The sequence below is a fragment of the Balaenoptera borealis genome, assembly GCF_965194805.1.
Source record: "Balaenoptera borealis genome assembly, chromosome: 4".
In the NCBI taxonomy this organism is placed as follows: Eukaryota; Metazoa; Chordata; class Mammalia; order Artiodactyla; family Balaenopteridae; genus Balaenoptera; species Balaenoptera borealis.
Genome location: NC_138861.1, coordinates 100,156,432 through 100,173,135, shown reverse-complemented (window position 1 = coordinate 100,173,135; position 16,704 = coordinate 100,156,432). Strand labels below are relative to the sequence as shown.

General features: G+C 40.5%; 1 long non-coding RNA gene across 1 annotated transcript in view; it reads left to right on the top strand.

The window, feature by feature from the left end:
* Nucleotides 1–16,704, top strand: part of LOC309627358 — a 41,121-nt gene that overhangs the window by 16,645 nt on the left and 7,772 nt on the right. Inside the window, exon 1 of the long non-coding RNA XR_014243704.1 lies at nucleotides 1–16,704. This exon is cut by the window's left edge and continues 16,645 nt beyond it. This is a non-coding gene — a long non-coding RNA (uncharacterized lncRNA).

Genomic DNA, 16,704 nt, shown 5'->3' with positions numbered 1-16,704 from the left:
TATCCCCACAAGGCATTGCCTATTAGACTAACCTTTAAACTTAGGCATTAGGAGACAGGATTTCTCACAAAGACTATGTCTACACATATATTTGGCTTTAGTTTCTTCATATGGAGATTACTAGAAGCAAAATCACCCCTGAGGTTACTATGATTTTGAGGAGATGATATTGCTCAGAAAAGCTCAAACTTGTGGCTGTTTAATAATTTAAGCCCTTGAAACTTCATGAACAAGAAATGAACTAGGAAGTTTGTACATGCCTCAGGAAGATCATTTTCTCCAGAGTCTCTTTCAGATACAGCCATGATGGATACTAGGGATCATATTAGAAAAGGATAGGCTGACTGTCTAACAAAAATCTGTACTCCACTGCCAAGGTGAAGACCTTGCCATTTGATGTGTGTTATAGACCAGTAATTTGTATGTAACACCCATTCTTCCTTTTTCCAAGATGGCGATTTTATTGTAGTTACCCTGTTCCTTCACCACGGTTGGATACTGGAAGAAGGGAACAGATTACTTGTCTTTCAGCTAATAGTCACCAGACCAGGAAATTCACACCTGGATCCGATAGTGAGGACTGGACAACACTCTCAGAGATAATGCACTTGAAGCTAGATTCTAAAATGAATGAGATTAGGAGTTACTTCTTGTGGGAGAAGGATGAAACATATCTATATGAAGAAAGCTATATGAAGATGTCCACTAGTGTAAGGGGCAGATTATGTTAGAGACTACTGATTGGTTAATTAAGTACTTACCTCTAACCTTCTTCTTCCTTGCTCCATCTATCACAGAGGCCAGAAAAGCTAAATATATGCTTTCCCAGCTTCCCTTGCAACCAGGGTGAGCCACATACTTCTGAACACAAAGAGATGAAGGTCAGAAGTAATATGTGAAAGTTGTTACTGATAAAATAAGCAGACACTACTGATTCTTTACCACTTTTTTCCTAACTTTAAGGTAGATATGAGACTTGGCGGTGTGGCATCCATCTGATAATCATGGGAAAAAACCCAAGAGAGTTAAAGTACAAACCCTGACACTATTATGGTATTGAACATGTCAGCAATAATCAACCTTCTGATTCTTGTTAAGTGAAAAACAGTTATTCATATTAATTTACATCGCTATTGATTGGATTTGCTGTTGTTTGCAGCTGAAAGCATCTGTACTAACAAAGTCCTTTGTAATGTAATTGAAGTCTCCAACCTCATTAAACCTAGTGAAAACAATGGTAAATTTTGCACTGTATACCTTTTGCTTTCTTAGGTTGAAATCTGTTTCCTTATGGTCCATGTGGGCTATCTGCTCTCTGCCATGAAATCTGTCAGGGTACAACTTTGTAATAACTCCAACTGGGCAAACAATACAAGGGCCAGATGGCTATGATGATACATCAATCTTTCCAGAAGCAAATTTTATAATAACAAGTTTAGAAACCTACCCAAAAAATTATCAGAAGAAAACTAAACATAATTGAAGTAATAATTAGATATGAATCAACAATGAAAAATTCATAGAACTCAAGCTAGCACTTGTAAGCATTATGTTCATGATAGGTATTTCTAAATGATTATGGAACATTTTTTCAGTGATACCCCTTAATGTCTGAGAATCCTTCATTAGGGAAAGTTCTAGACAACCAGTATCAAGTAATTGGAGCTGACACATAATGTGACACCTAACTATTTGTTAACAATTGCATACACACATTGTGTAGGTATGGTTCATGATACAAACACAAATCCATGCTCACCAGGAACTGATAATATTTTTTGGTGGGCAGGGAGAGGGTACCAAGTGAATGTTCCAATTTTGTTTTGCACCCTCTTATTTTCCTTAAGTCTTAATTAACCTTGTCATCCTCATCCTAGTCAAGAAGATACACAGAATCTTTTTGAGTTTATTCAAAACTCCATTATTATGACATTGTATTCACTGTATTCATGACTAGAGCTAGTAAACGATCCTGTTGCTTATTGCTTTTATCTCTGTCCCTTTATCTTTGCATCTGAACATTTAAAACTTCAAAACTATTCTTACTGTTATGTGTAAAAAGATGTTTCCACTATTCCTTTACAAACGATTATTTATCTGCCCTTTTGGACAAACTACAGCCGTTGATGAAAAAAATTTGTTTCTAGATGTGACTTTTGGAAGACAGCCTCTCCCTCTCCCCCATGCAGGAAAATAGCTCCCTGCTTGAGTGACCTTCCATTTCCAACCAATTGGCAGTTTCCTGCCAGTTGTCAAATCTATCTGGCAACTTAACCTAAAGGATAGATGAAAAGGAGCAGGGCTATTAGGAGTTAATACTTAACACTTTCCTGCGTATGGAATGTATTTATTTGATCTGGGCTGTAGTGAAACAGTGCTAAAAGATACCTCCAAAAATACCAAAACAGAGATGTTACCCAGAAACTCAGGCAATTGCTCTTTGGTGACCTGAAAGAAAGAATAACATGAGTAAAGCAAATGAGAAAGTGCCAAGAAAAGAAAATATAGATCGGGGGGGAACAAAATAGAACAGAAAATTAAGTTTAATGACATTTTAGAAATAGGTATATGTGCATGAAAAAAATAATCTAAAAAAAATAGGCTCCTGCTAAAAGCAACTCCAGAAATACAAGGAATGTGAAAAATATAGAAAGGTTGACTTAAAATCAGCTGGTGTCAGTGAGAAAGAATGGGCATGGAAATTCCAGCTCCCCATGATAAAATGGCATGATCTTGAAAAATAACTGTAAGTTCTCTCATTGCAAGTGACACTGTGAACCCTCCCCAAGAGAGAAAACAAAAACCCACATGAAGCAAACACAGGAAGCAAATGAAGGAGGGCACTTTGACTTTGATTCAGTTATTCATTTATTCAAATATTTAGTGAGTTCCTACTAGTTCTAGACACTTTTAGGTGCTGAGTGTACATCAGTTAACAAGAACCTCAAAACCCTTGTCTTCATGGAGCTTACATTTCTAGTGAGGCAAACAGAGATGATACAATAATAGAAAACATAGAGATAATCTCATGTCATTCCCATGGTGCTGCCATTGGGATAGGCCATCCCATCTATTGTCTTCAAAGCTTGCTCCTAACTTCGCCTTCTGCATCGAGACATAATATGACAGACCTACAATAAATCAGGGCTGAACAATATCAGAAGAAAACAAGTCCACTAGTGGAAAGCAAGAAAACGCATTGGTTGGGGGAGAGGATGCTGGCCTGGGTGTCAATCCCCATGGGGCCCACTCACATCCTTCCCTTCCCACAGTTTAGTTATGGGGACCGCAAATCCCTTGTGTCTACACTCGTTCCTGCGGGGTTCTGACACGCACAACCAAATGGGCATGACTTCTACATAAGATACAAGAGCAATAAGCTGTCTTCCACCTTATTTCATCGTTGGATAACATTGTGTTAACATGCATCTGATGTTAAATAATGGAGCTCTCTGTATGCTGACTGTTTTGGTTTTGGTTTTGGTTTTTGCTGCTAAACGTTGTTTCTCATTTAATTGTATTCCCTTCCAAAACGATGCTGTGTTATCTATGCCAATTTTGATATAGTATTTGTAAGAGGTTAATATAAATACAATCACACACACAAAACTCAATAGAAAATGTTTCAAACTCGTTTTGATTTGAAAACTGTGGTCAGTGTGAATGTATCCAAGAGAAATAACTGCCCCCAAATTACACAACTGGCACAATGTTGTTAAAAAAAAAAAACACAAAAAACTCATGTCATTCCATACTGTGTAATTATGTAAAATGAAGCCTAAGTATTTGACAACTTCTCAGATACAACAGACCTGTCGTCTAATACAATCAGTGTAAGAGATAAGTTATATATTTGCGTATACATATTGTCTTGCCTTTTTTCACGTGTCAGCATCCCTCCCCATAAGAAACCATGCTTGCTTGGTGAAAGGTAGAAGCTCAATTTCCCGATCAGGAGAGGTAACTTGGACTAGGTGCCCTGTTGCATGTTGTCCCTCCTAACTTTGGCTTTAGGCCAAGGAGGATTAAACCCACAAGGAGAAGGGAGCAAAGCAAGGTATAGAAATAGAAAAATCTCAAAGAAATTAGTAACAATGATCAAGGCCAAAACACTGAGAGATAACATCTTTTCTTAAAGGTGAAAAAAATAAGTATAAAAATGTGCTAAGAAGTTACATTTTCATATAGGGATGGTTGTTCTAGGTCATCCATCCATCCATCCATCCATCCATGTATTCTAAACAGAGTAAGGTATAGGCAAATTTATCTTCACTAAGAAGGAGACGCCCAAATATGAGCTGACTTGCAAAATCACATTCAAATCCCATGAAGATTATTCTGCAGGCTTTGTCAATACAGCTGATTCTTGGGGGTAAAAACTGTGATGTAAGGCATATTTGTCCTAAGCCCAGCCTCTTTTTCTCTTCCTGTGCATTGCCACATCTTTACGTTTCCTGTTTAACATGTAGGCTGGGGTGAGCAATTTCCCAAAGTTGTTAGATGTGCCTGTTTGTGGAAGAGTCAAACCAAAAATCCTAACAAGAGAAAACTTCCTCCTGTCAGAGATCTGGTATAGTTTTGCCATGAATGATGTAGAGAGATTCCGTAAAGCACTAAAGGAAGCCCTGGGAAATTTATGTTAAATACAATCAGTCTTACATAGACATATATCTTGAAGTCCACTCTTTGACATTTCCTCCTTAAGACAAAAATTAAATAATGACCCTCTATAAAAATATTAAAGGGCTCCTTTTACTGAAAAAAAAAAAAAGAGCAAAATTACATGGCAGATTTTAAGCTCAACTTGTGTTTAGTCCACCTTGAATTCCTTTGACACACTTCCAGCTCTACCTTAACAACAATAGGAACAATTCCGTAAACTAGAGATTTATAACATATGACAACTCAACCCAGATCCTTAAGAAACTAGAAGTGAGTCAGCAACATTATATCTGCTTGAAATTCAGGGCATTTCAGAATGAGGGGGAGAAATCTTCAAGAATTTCACAGACAATGCTTTACTCTCTGAAAAATTGCTGAGAATTCCTCATAGGCAAAGAGGTGCCTGAGGTTTGTAATCCCCCTGTGGCTAGGTGGCAAATGAACCCAGGCTTTGTGAGCCAGGGCCAGACAGCTGACAACAAGAAGGGCCACATCCTCAGGATATTTAGTTGCTACCACACAACATTTCTTAAAAAGGGATTAACCTTCAAAGGCTTCCGTCCTCTTCAAGCAAATAATCTCTACTCCTTAATGCAGGCCACGCGGCCCTTAGTGAATAGGCTTTTGCTTGACTATCCACACATGTCACCCACTCAGTCTTGCTGCCCCTCTTCTACATACCCCCTGCTAATTTCAGACATATTGAAATTCTTTCATTTCCTCAATAGATCGTGCCCTAGTTCTAATTATTATTGAGATGACTCATGATAGATTCATAATATAAAACAGTTATCATACATAATAACAACAAAAATAGAGTCTCCATGCATTAACTATTTACTGTGTCAGACATGAGTCTTGTGCTTACATATAGCGTGCTCATTTTCACCCAAACCCCACAAAGCAGGCTATATCTATTTTTGAGCTCAGGAACCTGCATTTTGAGAGGATGGGTAATTTGTCTAGGTAACATTGAACATATATGGTAGATGTGGAACGTTAGTGAAGGTCTATTGATGTCCAAACACATCATCTTCCTCTGCTCAAGACTCAGTACCATGCCTAGAAAGTCTTCCTTGGATGCCCTCTGCCCCTACTTGCCATTTGAACGCAAGTAAGATTGTTACAACTTACTAGTCTGCTTGCATCTCCTTCTCTTAAGAGTGCAAGCAACAACCCGGCCCTCTTCTTTCTCAGTTATCACATTACCGTGTATGAGCTAGCGGCTCAAAAGGTGTTTGTCACCCATGACCAACCATAAATGAATGAATGATCCAAAAGATGCTGCATGACGATTCAGGGACCAGGTGAATCGCAGGAAGTAACTACCTCAAGTCTTTCTGCGAACGCTAACTGGTATAACCAGATGTGGCTAAAACCCAGGGCTTTGTTTTCCGAGACCTCCTTCTCCCCCTCCCAGCCCAATTTACCCGCACAGAAGATCCAGGAAAAGACAAAATTATCGCCCTACAAGCAGATTTAAAAGTGATCATGACAGGTGGCTGCTGAAGGACCTGTGTGAAATCATGATAAAGGCCGTTAGGAGGCTTTATGGAATTGTAACCCAGGAGAAATGCGGCTGGATTCATCCGGCTGTGGTTTGGGGACCTATGAGCAAATTTTACTGGCTGACCTGAACTAGTGAATTGATTTTTCTTTTCTCACAGATCCTGTAGCAAGAGTGGAACAGAGAAAAGACTGGAGGCCTGGAAGATGAACAGAAGAGATGGCAGAGCTGAGGGGAGTCTTTCCTTCTTTCTTCAAGTGTTCTTGAAGAAAGAGCTCAGTGTTCTCTGGAGAACTGAGAATGTGTTCTCCGGAGACTGAGCCCTGGGGGAGGGAGACACCACCGGGGCCCAGCTGAAGATGAACCCACTGCATCCCATGGCTTCTGCGAGTTGGGCATTTCCATACCAAATTATAGAGCAGGTCATAGAATCAGGTCACAGGTGGGGATGCTAATTTCCTGCTTCAATATCAAGAGTGCTAAATTACAAATATGAAATCTCTCTCTCTCTCTTTCTCTCTATCTCTCTCTTTCTCTCTGCTTTTAACAAGGAATCACTATAGCACATAATCACTATAGCATAATACAAAACAGTATTGCATTATAGCTCTCCACACACTTGTATACTAGGTAGGATATGCCTTCAGTCAATTAAATGTCTTACTATCCTACTGTCCTAAGAGGACGAAGTGGGCATTGGAGGGAGCGTCATCTATCTGAGTGCAGGAGCTCTTCCAAAGTATGCCATTTATTAAGTGATGAAAGCTCTTCCTTGGCAGAGATGGTTATCACAGAAGTTGCACAGTCATTTAATTTAAAAAAAGATAACCGTTGTTTTTTAAAAAAGCGTTACCTGTAGTGATTTCTGACCTGTGACCATGATTCTCTATAATAATAGCTATTGATTGGTGTAATCACACTTAACTCATGGAGACTGTGAGCTTCTGATGAGGGCATGAATCTCCAGCAGTGCTTGAACAGAGCAATAATCACCTCATAGATGTTTTGTTATTATTAGCTACTATTAATATTATCCCCAGTTTACAGATAAAGAAGCTGAGGCTTAGAGGAGTTACACGCTTACCCAAAGTCACACAGTTAGTAACTGATAGAGCTAGGGTTTGCTTCTCACTGGGCCATGTGAAGACTCTAGCAAGGCTTCTTGACAAGAGACATGAGTGCAGAATCCAAGGAGCAGAGAGGGTTCCTGCAACTGCCTCTTTCTCTCCCGTAACTCAGAGGAGAATGCCAAGAGTTGCTTTCCAATAGCTTAAGTAAGAGGAGGGTCCCACACTATGTGGTGAGCAATCAGCAGTGGTCCAGTTTCACCAAAGACCTCCCCAGCCATTGTCTCAGAACCAAGTCGCTCAAGCTGGGAAGTTGTGGTAACTCCTTGGAACTCAATTTCATTCTGATATCCTATTCATCTTCCAGCTTATTTCCCATCACTGACCCTGATCTGATTAGAAAGACCTTGGAGAATATCAGTAATGGCACTTTTTTCGACAAGTTACTCCAGAATGTATTTAATATCTTAAAATTGTCATTGATTGAAACTGGTAATTCTAAATGAGCAGTTTAAAACTAATATCCCTCCTTTTTTTCTTAATCTTTTCTCTTCCTAGCCACTGGTTACTTGATCTCTTCAAAGGTGTTTTCCTAAGCATTCAACAGGCTGTAAAAATGTTGAGAGAGGAAGATAGAGAGAAATGTCCCATAGCATAGAACCTCTCTGGAAGCATGAGTTGTTTCCCCACTGAATCTCCTACATAGAACAGAGCCCAGCGCACAGCAGTTGCTCAAGAAGTATTTCACAAATCAGAAAAAGTTTTTCCTAATGGATTCTTATTATTCAGAAAATTGGAGACCTGAATCTCAACACTCAGTAGTGGTTTTCCAGTGGGGCTCCTGTAAGCAAGGACCTGCCAACTTGTAGGTAGGATGGGTGATGTTATTCAGTGAGATTTGAGAGGCAATGAAGTTTTGTCTACTTCAACCATTTCTCTCTTCCAGTAATCTTTTACCAACTAAAATTTCCATCTTTGATTCTGCATTCAGTACCAGAGGAAGGGCACTGACAGGAATTAAGAGCTACTAGCCCAGATAAGTTCATTTAATTAGCAAATTGAGACTTGGGCCCCTAAAGGACAAACTTATAGGGGTGAGTGAGCCCCAGTTATAGGAGAGAATCAAAAGTGCTTGACCAAAGGGGTAGAAAGATTTGTTGCTGTTTGTGCAGGGAGAGCTGAGAGGAGCATGCCAAAGGGAGGGTCACCCCACCAAATTCACCAACTTAACTAGCCCTCGCCTAAGTGCCAAATGAGTGACATGGGTTTGCTCCAGAAAGTCATGTTTGCATGGTCCATGAGAGACACATAGCATTATAAGACAATCATGAGGGAGGTGATATGGGTTTGTGTGTATATGTATAGCTGATTCACTCTGTTATACAGCAGAAGCTAATGCAGCATTGTAGGGCAATTATACTCCAATAAAGAGGTTGAAAAAAAAAAAAAAAAAAGACAATCATGGAGTTGGAGCCTGGAAAACTTGAACTGGCATTCCAGCTCTGTATAACCCCAAAGCTTAGCTGCCTGACTGCCAAACCATGCCCTTCATCTTAAAACTCTAAGCAGCCTTTTACCGGAGAGGGAGATTCCCAAGCTGCAAATAGGAAGCAATTCCTTAAGAATAAAAACCCCCGTGTGGGTAAAAATAAACAAATAAATAAAAAAGCCCCCGAATCAAAGGAAAACTTGCTGTGCACTGGTTCTAAAACTTCCATTCTAAAACACCAGAGAAAGTGACTAAAGGGGAAGTTTGATCAACCACCATCACAGAGTCACAGAGTAAGGGAATGTTATCTCCTCATCTCGGAATATTCTGGAAGAGAAGAGGTTCCATCTCTCCCGCTATTTTTTTCATCACCTCTTCAGAAGTATTCAAATGAGTTGAGACAACTGCTTCACTTGGCATTTGGATCCATCTATTAGCTACTCAGGGCCTCGAGTGCTTAGTCATTTCTTAGCTCATGTCACTGCCCTTTGTTCTCGCACTTGACACTGACTCCAATGACCTTGTAGCATCTGCCCTGCCAGTTCCCTGAAAACCCTGAGCAACCTGCTCCGATGAATGCTCCGATGAATGTCCTTTTCTCTCTCTCTCTCTTTTTTGACAAGGAAAAGAGCTACCAGGTTTCTTGAACATTCCTGAGTAGCTAATTCCTGGAGTCCTTGTCCTCACTTCTTTCCCTCTGCACCTTACTGGCATTGGCTCCAAAATCTGCTGCTTTTCCAACAACGGCCTGGCATGGAGCTGAGGTTTTCAAATGTTAACTCCCTGGCACCAGTCCTGTAGGTGTTGGCAGAATTCTTCCCTGATTTGCACACAAACCCTTTCGTTTTGATGCATCCGGCTCAGCTCGGCTTTTTGCCTGGCCTACAAGGTGGTTAGGAGGCCATGGCCCAGGGAACAGAGTACAGAAGTGTCCTCTTCCTTTTCAGATCATCTCTCAGCCACTTTCATCTGAGCTTGTAGAAATGCACCGTCCATCCAGGCTCTTACTTAAACCCTGTGGGCAGAGCCAGAGGGTGGACTCTCGCCTAGATACCGGCTTTTCAGACTTCCTTCAGGGAGGTCTGCACGGTCTCCGGCTTGCCTGTGCGGTTCTCATGCCCTTGCTCAGGGGAAAGCTTTTCTAAAGCTTCTATGATGGAAAAACCTTTCCACCCAGGAGCCACTATCAATATGTGTATTTTAGCAGAACACCAGGGGGCTATATCTGTAATGTCTACTCTGGGGTGAAGGAGTAGTCTGACCTGCCTGACATCCATTGGTTTCCATATTCTCTGCCTGATTCTTATGAACAGAATGTAAATGGAGCATGATAAGGGGAAAACAGGAGAGAAAAAGATATGAGTGAAAGAGATAATCCATTCATTCATCCATTTATTCATTCAAAAAGCTTTTCTTGAGTGCTACTATATGGATCTGGGAAGGGTGCTGGGGTTTCAAACATAAATGACACAGTCTTTGTCCTCCAGAAATTCAAGACTCTAGAGAAGAAAGAGAAACCATTCCCATAGCAGAGTCTGTTACTTAGGAGAAGTACTGCACCAATGTTGAAGGAAGATTAGGGGGTTAATAAAAGCTTCCTAGAAGAAACAGTGTTAGAGTTGAATCTTGATGGAAATAACAAATTTTATAGTGGCCTTGCTGTGGGTCAGACACAGTGACAAGTGCTAAATAAATGTGCACAAAATAGACTCTGTCCCTGACATCCTGGGGCTTAAATTCCAGAGCAGGGCATAGAGAGGTGTGGTTGCAGGGCGGGGGGAGGAGCTTAGAATCGCTGTAAAGGACAAACATTAGCTAACAATGATTGAATGTTCCTATGTGCCATATGCCATACTAATTGCATCATATTTAATCTTTAGAATAACATTATGTAGCGGGTACAGTTATTTATATTTTAAAGGTGATCTAACTTACGAGATCTGGCATTCAATCTTAGGTGTGTCTTACCTCAAAGCAAAAGCTCTTAACCGTATGGGGAGAAGACCCTCAGGCTCTCTGACAGGGCAGGAGAGGGAGGGCATTCCAAGTAGAGGGAATAGCTTTTGCAAAGTTTTGGGAATAGGACAGAATTGAGGGTGTATATTCCAGAAACTACAAAGGTGGAGTAAGAGTGAAACTGTAGTATCGGGGAGCCATGGAGCTGGGAGCACGGTAAAAAGTAATGGTTGGGGGATGGTAGGGGCCATTCGTGGATGAAATTATACTCAATAATAAGGCCTTTACGTTTGTTTCCAGAGAGCCACGTGAAACCATCAGTGGGTTTAAGAACAGGGTAAGATAAATTTAGAGTTTTCAAAACACTATTTTGACTGCTAAATGGAAGCTATAGTGGAATTGGTTATAACTGGAATAATGAAGATGAAAAATTTGAGAGCTTGAAAAGAAGTAGAATAAATAAGACTTGGTGAGCTTAGACTTGGTGAAATTAGATATGGTAATGAAAGAGAGGGAGGATTTATGATGACTCCCATGTTTTTGCCAGGGAATTTCGAGTTGATGACAATCTCTGAAAAGGGGAATATAAGTCTATTTTTCTAAGGAGTAAGATGATGTGTTCAGTTTGGGACATACTGTGTTTAAACTTCTAGGAGAAACTCAAAAGAAAATGTCCAGTAGGTCTATGACTCTGAAGCTTGGGAGAGTGACTTGGGTGAGAGAAATTGATTTAGAAGTCATCTGCCATGGTCTTCGGGCACTCACTGTTATCATGGCCAATGATACATCTCGAGAACATGCATCAAGAAGAGAAAGATGATTAAAGAAAAAAGCCAGGGGAATATCAACATGAGAGAGATAAGTAGAAGAAAAAAAAAAAAAAACTAATGAAGGAGACTACAAAGGGGTGGCTAGAATGGAAAGAGAAAGATGAGAGGATAATGCACTAAGAGTATTTTCCTATTTCCATAGCATGTTAGAATTGGAAGCTATCTGCCCCTTTCACTTTAAAGATGTGAAAAGTAGTGCTTGGGATACAGCTGGTGACCAGAACTGAAGCCCAGAGCCGACCACGGTTTTGTGTTTTTGTTTGTATTTCCTTTAGTCTCACTGTCTAGCATAGTGTATAGGAACTGAAATATATATATGTATACAAAAAAGAAGTGTCCTTTTTGACATCAGATTTCATCACAGCTTTCCAATTTTTCAAAGGTATTTCAAGTGCCCATTTGGACCACTAAGAAGAAAAGGGAGTATTCTCATCATTTCCCCGGTAGTTTTACAGAGATTAGCCCAGGAGACGTCATATCAACCTCACAAAATGGGCTTTGTCCTCCCATTTTCTCTTGAAGAAACTGAGGCTAAGAAATGTCAAGAAATAAATTTGCTGGGATCACACAGCTACGGTAGACAGTTATTTCATGGTCAAATTGCCCTAATTATTTCTGCTTGTCAATTTCTCGGGGGTTTGGTGCTGACTCTGTATGCAAACTAGCCAGAAGGGACAATTTTAGGGGTTATCTTAATAATAATAATTAAAGGGTAGATTGATTTAAAAGCTTTGTTCTTTGCATTGGGGCACTGAGATGAATTCTAAAGTGGTGCCAGAGCTTTGAGGAAATTAGTGATATCTTTCAAGAAATGCCAATAATTGAGAACTAGCTCCAGAGTTATTAACAGAGTCGGCACTTTCTACTTTCAGAAAGAGTCTATCATTGTGCTGGGGCCTTGGCCTCTTGTGTTGGAAATGAGTTAATGTCGTCAAAATATGACAAGCTATTTTTATTCCTTACCCAGATCAGCCATAGTTTAACAACGCATTTCAGAGTACGGCTGATGGAAGCTCCACCTGAAACCTGTTCTCCCAGATAAGTATCTTCATCCCATTCATCGTTTCAAGAAAAGAAATCTTACTGCATGGCAGCATTTTCATCTGCTTTGGTTTCAGCTAGAGATAAATTGTGCTTGCTGCAAACTAATTAATATCAGTCACCTGGAAAGTAGAAATTGGGAGACAACAGGCTTCTCTTTCTTGATAAACAGATTGCTGGGTAAGGGATGCACATGGATGTGACAATTCATTTGGCCGTAGAAATAGCAGAAATGAGACTTTTTGGATAGATATTTGGAAGGCACGAGCAAACCTCCCCAGCTTCTGCCATTTCTGCTCAGGTGGGGCTTTTGGGCTAAGTTTCAACATTCCCTAAGTTGTTTGGATCAGCAGAAATCTCTATGCCCCCAGAGAAGTTTCCCTAAAGCTATAACCATAATGTGAAAATAATGACCAACTCCTGGGAAAGCTCTATTTGCACCCCAGTCATCAGCAGCCCCCTTGCCTGAACCAAGTTCCCACTTGGCTAAAGAACCATAAAGGATGGCCTGGGTGATGTGTAATCCAAGGATTCCATCAGAACTATGCTGCTAGCAAAGAAAAGCAAAGTATGTTTAGAAGCAATAAACAGACAGATTCCTCCCCAGAACTAGCCTGTGGTGGCCAGGGGAGGGGTGGGGGAGGATGAGTTGTAAAGCTCTGAGGAAAGGGCCCATGTTTCTCATGGACCCCATAGAACCAGTTCATCATGACCTCCCTCAAATGAAGAAATCACATTCTGTCATAGCAGGCTCTCGTTTCAGGGGGTGGTTCTTTGAAAGAGGCAGAAGAGGGAAAATGCCACCATGTGAGTATTCCTTACACCCAATTTCTCAGAGAAGTCTTGAGGGACCATTTTTCCATATCAAGAATCATAAATTGCCCTTTTTATAGGAGCTTGAGAAGAATGATCTTCCAGAAACGATTCAGAGCCAGGGCATTTGGGGATTCGTTTAGCGAAAACTGAAAATTCTGTCAACTTTTCATTCATCTATCCAGTCAGGTGTATACACAGAAGATGTAAAAATGAAGAAGTTAGTTCTGCAAATCTGGGGCAGAAAGTGGGGAGAGATAGGTATGGAAAGTATTTGTAGAAAAGGCAACGCTTGAGCTAAGTCAATGAAAGATGGCAAGTATTCACAGGCAGACATTTTATGGAAATCTTGAATGTTCCCTATTTGAGGAGAGATTCTGGGGAAAGAGAGAGTTTTACTGCTTCTGCTTCTCCCACTGCCCAGTTCCACATATCACGGTCAGTTCTCTTAATAAAGATCCCATGGAGGGACTTCCCTTGTGGTCCAGTGGTTAAGACTCTGCACTCCCAATGCAGGGGGCCCGGGTTTGATCCCTGGTCCAGGAACTAGACCCCACATGCCACAACTAAGAGCTGGAATGTTGCAACAAAGATCCACGTGCCACAACTAAGACCCAGCGCAGCCATATAAATAAATAAATATTAAAAACAAATCCCATGGAGCTTTCACTGTCCATTCTCCCTTATGAGAAATAAATTTGTTCCCATAGATCTTGGGACATTTCTGAATTGTTCACTCATTACATTGTATATGCATTCACCAGGCTGCAAATTCCTTGAGGACAGGGTATCTCATTAATTGGTTTTTGCTACCTCTGGTGATGACAACAGTGTCTGGGACATAGCAGGTGTTTTTGTAACGTTTGTCAAGTACTCTGCATGTCTCCACACTTGATTGGGAGTTTCTTAAATGTAGAAACTACATTATTCATCCCTTCCAGGTCTAGCTCAAAGTACATATTAAATAAATGTTTAATGAATGTCTAAATAAGTGAGAAAGAAAGTTCTTAGATATTGAGAATACAAGTGAGTATTACATCTTCTTGTAGGAACTCACTCAAACTTTAGCATGATAATGGAGCCAAGGACACACTCATTGTGTGCCCTTCTTCTGACCACCCAGTGTCACTGTCCTTCCTGCCTTCCTTCAGGGAGGGAGGACTTGGGTTTTCCAATTTCTCTCACTTTGGGTCTAACACAACCACCTATTATCTTGAAATGATCTGAGCAACAATGAGTTAGAACTAGTAATGGCCATAGTTTTTCATCTTTCCCAAGAGTACTTTCAGTTTAATTAAAACCTATATGAATCACCAAGTGTTGAATTTACAATATGATTGGTCAGCCGTAGAAGAGATATTTTGGAGAAAGGCATCTGCCATGAACCTCTCAACTCATACTGTGGATGCAGCTGCCTCATTAGTAGTCAATTGTTCTGCGTGAGTTTGTTCTTGTCAATGTGTTGCTGGTTCGTGTTTTGATATTGTATGGTGCCCAGCAACTTGTGATGTCACTGAAATAACAATGACAGCCTGTATTCTAACCCAGACTCTACCATCGTGCAACCTGAAGCCACGGACTTTTCCACTATGACCCTGAGCATCCTTGACTGTGTCCCCTAAGACTCTCCTCCTGGTGTTAATTCTATCATTCTTTGAGTTTTATTTATCTTCTCAGATAGAGTCCATGAAGTCAGTGGATATGGTATTTCACTTCATCTTATTCGTAAGTTTCCTTTGGGAGGGGGAAGGATGACCTTGGAGGGATGTAAGAATTGTGTAACTTGTTACTCATGGTGATTCATTAAGCTGCAGAGAGGTTCACAGCCCATCCAAGCTTCTTAAACTACCCATCCAGTCCCAGCCCCTGGCCTGATCATGTAGAGGGTTGGAAAATTCACAGCCACAGAAAGCTCTGGAAATGGAATAGCATCTGTATATATGTTGGGTGATGGGGGAGACATGAAGAAGAAGAAGAGACATATCCGATGGGGGAGTAGCATCTTCTGCCATCCAGATTTACTTCAGGACCACCTCCTTCTTCAATTTAAATATTCACTGATTGTGTACAGTGGTCCTCAATACAGAAAGGCCACCCCCTCAAGGAAAACCATGCCCTCCAAACAGATACACAAACTACATTCTAGCCAGATTCTCCCAGAAAAAAAAACAAAAACAAAAAACCCCTGCATTTCCTCTATTAACCTCAACATCCTTTCATCAATTCCTTTCTTCCTTGGTCCATGAAACGAATCACGAAGAGACTATTTTCTGGGAAAATTAGTAGAAAAACCCTGATGCAGACAGTTCCCCTTCTGACTGCAGTCTGACTTCCACGTATTGAATATCACATCAAGTATTGGTTCAGGGGTTTCAAAGGAGAGCTCAGCAAAAGAAGAAAAACAAATAAGCCCACAAAGTTTTTCAATGTACCTACTGCAGAGTTATCAGGTCATAGATCTAAATGTCAGCGCTATATGCCCGATTTGCACATTTCAAACCGATTTGGTAATTTTTTTTCATTTTTGTCTGCACGCATGAAGTGCTTTAGAACACTGAAACAATTTAGAATCATATTTAGTTTGCAACAGTTCAATTAACTTAAGTGCTGAAACATGCTCCCCAGCTGGTAACTAGTTTAATCGGTTACTATTACAAGAAATAATTTCTTCAGTGCTGGGGCTTCCCAATGTCCTCTTTGGAGAGGGCATGGCCATTCACAGGTATGTGGGAATGGAAAGGTTAGGAGTCTAGCAAAAATCTCTGATTTAACAGAGAAGAAACATCAGAACCCATTCTATTATTTAAAAAAAAAACAAAACAAAACTACGTAGGTATGGGTTTTCAACTTCTGTGATTTTATGACTCCCTGTTCCCTTGGAATAACTTTATAACCAGTCAATAAGCTAGATGAGGGTGTGGATCAAGGGTCGAAGACTTTTAAAGATATTGCATAAATGCACTTAACCATGTGCCAAAGTGATAAATAGGAAACCAAGATGAATGTCAGGAATGCTGTGAAGAATGATTGGCTGGGACAGTTGAGCAGCTGCTAAGGCAACTCCAAACACCTGGAAAGAAGGATTTCCTTCTGGCTTACAGCAAGGCTGAATTGTTCTAATTGCATTTGCATTAAAAGGCACCACTGGCAAATTGCAAAAAGGATACCGTACGGTGGGAAAACATTATGTAAATTTTCAAAAGGCACAACATAATACTGCATCTCGCTTTTGGAGACGTGGAAAGGTAGTTAACAGAAAAAGAAATGGATGGGAATAGCAACACGCCAACCACAGGAGACAGGTCACTACTGAGGAGGGAAGGAGAAAAAAAGAGATGG